The following is a 4500-nucleotide window of genomic DNA, read 5'->3' on the forward strand; positions in this document are numbered from 1 at the left end:
AAACAAAGTACCCTGAACTCAGTCTCCAACTGGCTGTGTAAACTTGGGTTCTCATTTTCTAAGCATTGCTTTTCTCTTCTGTAAAAGAGACTCTTCGATGCTCATGAAACCCCTTCTAGTTCTCAGACTCAGAAATTCTACAAAATTTGGGCCAATGGAGATTGATTGGGAATAGAGACAGCCGAAGGTGGAGTTGTAAAAGTCTAAGGAAGACAAGAAAATCTTTGAGAAGGAAACCCATCTTCTCTGATTACTTTTTCTTAATAGTGGAAAAACTCTGAGTACAATTTATATTGTTGAATTTCTATCTTGCTAACAAGCATTTATTTCAACATAATATTTTCTTAACTTCCTTAGTAGGAAAAACAATATAAAACTCCCATATCGAGATTATAATAATTTTTATATGCTCAGGCTAAATTGTACAACATAACTAGAATATGCAAGAGATAGGAAACATTTATGCCTCCTGGATCACAATCATTTTCAGAAGAAAAGGAGAAATAATTCAGGGTGTCTTCATTTCTACTTCTCCTCCAGAGGACTTCTGAGGTTAGAATACCACCTGTCCACCTAACTGTGCCTTAAGAGACTAGAAGTAGAGCAAACACTGTTGTAGCATCCATTATTGCTATAGAGGTTACAGAACTAGATGCTCAGTTTTTTACATGCTTAAAAGCTACAGATTGAGAGGGTTATTAATAATCCCCTCCTTTTTTTTTTTAGCTGGAAGGGAATAGAAGCCTAGCCATTCAAGCATAGACAATTTGAGATCTGAAAGAATCTGTAACAACAGCAACAATGAAAGATGCAAATTTAATTCTTTAAATTTGCAATTATTGCTTGAATGATATTAATTTATGTATGTTATCAAATAAGTTAACATTATGTATAAACCATAATATAGTTTGAAGTGTCATTCTATTTTCAAAAGCACATTTAGAAACAAATTTGGCATGTATTTAAAATTTCTAAAATCTTCAGCTGAAAGCAGAAATATCTTTCTCTAGAGAGAAAGTAATTCCTATGTTTCAAAAATTCTGGAGAAAGTCTTGCTGTAGTAAAGACTACAGGATGGAAAGAACGAATAACAGGAGCTGATAGCATTAAAACTGGAAGACAACATACAGGTGGCATAATGTCTCAGAGAACTCACAGAAGAGTATGTCTATTGAATTAGCTGAAATGGTCAGTAGAAATGAAAGCACCTGGAACACTGGGAAAAAATATCATCATGCCAAAAGTGTACTGATATTCAAAATCAGAGATTTGCCCCAAATCAGCAAAGACATGAAGAACGTCTTTTTTTCAGCTCACACACACACACTTAGTACAATTTGTCTGTGAAAGGGGAATCATTTAAAGTTACTTAAGCAAGGGATTCTTAAGCAAGTAGTTCTTACACTGCATAATTCATTCCTTCATGTTCAAAGACTAGCAACCACAGAAAGGTGCTAGGTAGCCTAAGAAGAGAAATAGTTTACTTTGTTAATAATAAGCATATGGAAAAGTGAATTCTCTGGCTTATCTAACATGTTTACCTCATATTTCACCTGGCATGGGTTTATCCAAGCACATGGTGGTGGCAATTTCTGGAAGATTCCAAATCTCTATGATGAAAGTCTAACGACAAAAAATCAAATGCTGTGAAATAAACCCAAACCTGTTTATCCATCTTCAAATCCAAGTCCATAATTCTATTGAAATTACTTTCTCAACAGAATTCTACTATGGTTTGAAAAGGCAACTCTGTATATGAGAGTTTCAAATATTATTTAAAATAATCTTTATTCATTAGTTTGAAAAATAATCATTTAATAAATTCAATAAAATTACTCATATCATTACTATAGTATTTTCTCTATAGATATAATCCTCCTCATATGAGATGTCCACACAGAAGACATACACAATATTTTCCACACCCTACTAATGAATGTAAGCTCAACTCTGCCCATCTTCCAAATCAATCTTCTGGCCCAGGAATTGCTTATCATTACTTATAACATTGTGTTATTGTTGTTATTATAGTAATGTGTGTAATTTTGAAACACTGATGTCCTGATTTTGTTGTATGGCCCAATTCAGTGCTCTGGATCGCTACCATTTGGCAAAAATGAGGTTTTGATTTTAAAAGAGCAGGGTGGTGATTAACTTTATAGTATTCACAAATTATAATTTAAATTCTATTTGCTAGTATTCCATTTCCACTTTTAAATCACAAGAAAGTAGGACCAACAATAATTAAAAGGTTGGGTCCTAAATCTTTGGCATTAACTCTTTGTTTTAGTGTACTTTTTTAAAAAATCTATGAAATGTTTTGATATATATAAAAATGTATAGCAAACTTTCTCATTCTCTTGTTTCTCCCCTCCCGTAATCTCATTTAATTTCAATACATGTGTGTTTAATTTATTGCCAGTTTTATCCACTTTTATGAAAATAATGTATTAAAGCATAAAAGATTATTCTTAAAGTATTACATTTATTAATTCAAAAATGAGACAAACTTATCTTCTTAGCTTTTTAAAGAAAGGCAGAGTAATTCTAAAAATTCATTTTATGTGTTACCCACCCACATCTTTCCTTTTTCTATTTAGAAGCCTAAAAAGAAAAACTGACTTTAAGCTTTGTCATCTCAGCCTAGGTCCTAAAGGCAGCCAACATTACTATTGTTGCCGTATCTGTCTTTCTCTTTATTATACAAGTATATCGATGATGTAATTGCAGAAGTTAGGGTTCACTCAAGCTGTTGGAGCAAAGGGATTCTTTTTTAGACTGCCTCCTTCAGCACCACAGAACAATTGTAAAACAGAACCAAGTACACACTTTAAGCAATTTGCCTCCTGAAAACAAATCTGCAGGATCTTCATCTTAAAGCACTGATCAAGAGGGTGAAATGCAGAAAGCTCAATTTGCTCCAGACTCAAAGCTGAGCCGGAAAATCACTTGGGTGACACAATGCCCGTCAATGACATCTCAGCTTTTAACCCCTTCCAAGAAGCACTTAACTTTTCTTTTTTCTATTTGGTTCTATTTCCTCCCTCCCCAAATCTCAAGGGATTAGGAATTATCCCAGCCTTTTATCCCAGCTCTGTTTGTCCATAAACAGATATTTCCCTGAAAGTTGAGCAGAAATGAAGCAATTATTTATCATTCTCCTTTTAAAAAAAAAATAAAGCAATTACCGAGAGGTCCGTGATCCTTAATAGAACCATCCATATTATAAACACAGGAGAACCGAGTATTTACAAATGCATCAAATACACTAGGAGAACTCCATGGTTGTGATTCAAAGTGCAAACAAAAAGAATCGGCAAAAAAAGGCAGACACAAAAATCACATGCAGATGAGGCAGAGCATACCGGGGAAAAGAGAACATACCTGAGGGATTCTCCTTTTAAAAAAAAAAAATGTACACACCAGCTGGGTTGTTCCTCACCTCCTTTTGGAGTGTTATGTGTTTTCCTTTGAGGAATACCACTTGCGATCTTGTTTCTAGTCTCGTTTCCTTCATTCAACCACAAAGAGTTAGAGCAGGAGCGGACGGAAGCTGCGAACCAGGGATCGGACAGACTCAAGTGCAATCAGGCATGCCTTTGGTCTACAACGGTGTCTGTTCTTGTCAATTCTATCGTGCTCCCCGGGCAGCCTCCAAAGCAATTTTACAACTTAGCTGCTGGCACGAAACTGCCTTTTGCTCTCCTCACTGCCAAATATCTTCAGCAGCTCATTTCTCATCCCTGTCTCTAAGAAAGCAAAATGGGCTGTCCTCCGTGCGTTGACGAGCGCCAAGGCTCACCAACAATTGAAGATGAGGAGCAGCGCGGCAAGAGTGCGTGCGGGGAACTTCCCACCGCGCGGCCGCGGCCACTGCTTTGGGGATTGCAGCACTGATGCTGGATCGCCGCCCTCCTCTACCCGGAGCGCCTCGGCTCCCTCTGCTGCCACCGCTGCTGCTGCACAGAGCAGCTCCTCCAGGCTGAGCCACAGCCCTTATTCACAGAAAATGCACTGTGGCCGCCGCCAGGTGTGGCCGTCAACACCGCACTGACAAGTAACTGTGTTGAGCGCAGCCTCACCGCTGAGGAAAACGCCTGGATGCCAAGAGCTTCCTCAGCCTAATTTCCCTTTATCACTCAGTGCTGACCTACGAGACTATCATAAGGCCAATTCTACCAGGAGCGTTTGCAGCCCCTTTGATAACATGGATAATTTAATAATTAGTCGGCTGTGCTTGGAATCATGAAAAGCACACCGCACACAGTATAATTTCGAATTAGCCACCGAGAGGCAGCTAGCTATTGAGATAGAAGAGATGCTAATGTCTCATCTCAGGTAGTTTTCTTCTTTTTAATGCGTGGAAAGCCATCTGAAGGTGATTCCTCAAAATTTTGAATTAAGGACACATGCAATCAAAATGAGAAATGGTGGAAAACAAAGTGATACAAAGCTTAGGCTTCTCACTTAGAAATAACATCTTCCTATTTAATGTTAATG

General features: G+C 37.5%; 1 protein-coding gene across 1 annotated transcript in view; it reads right to left on the bottom strand.

Moving 5' to 3' along the window:
* Nucleotides 1–3971, bottom strand: part of LOC112469605 (protein unc-13 homolog C-like) — a 33072-nt gene extending 29101 nt beyond the window's left edge. Inside the window, exon 1 of the mRNA XM_025038960.1 lies at nt 3443–3971. The gene's annotated coding sequence lies outside the window, so the exon portion shown is untranslated. The remainder of the gene's footprint in view (nt 1–3442) is intronic.
* Nucleotides 3972–4500: the final 529 nt, after the last annotated feature.

Source organism: Pteropus alecto, unplaced genomic scaffold (assembly GCF_000325575.1).
Source record: "Pteropus alecto unplaced genomic scaffold, ASM32557v1 scaffold86, whole genome shotgun sequence".
Classification (NCBI taxonomy): Eukaryota; Metazoa; Chordata; class Mammalia; order Chiroptera; family Pteropodidae; genus Pteropus; species Pteropus alecto.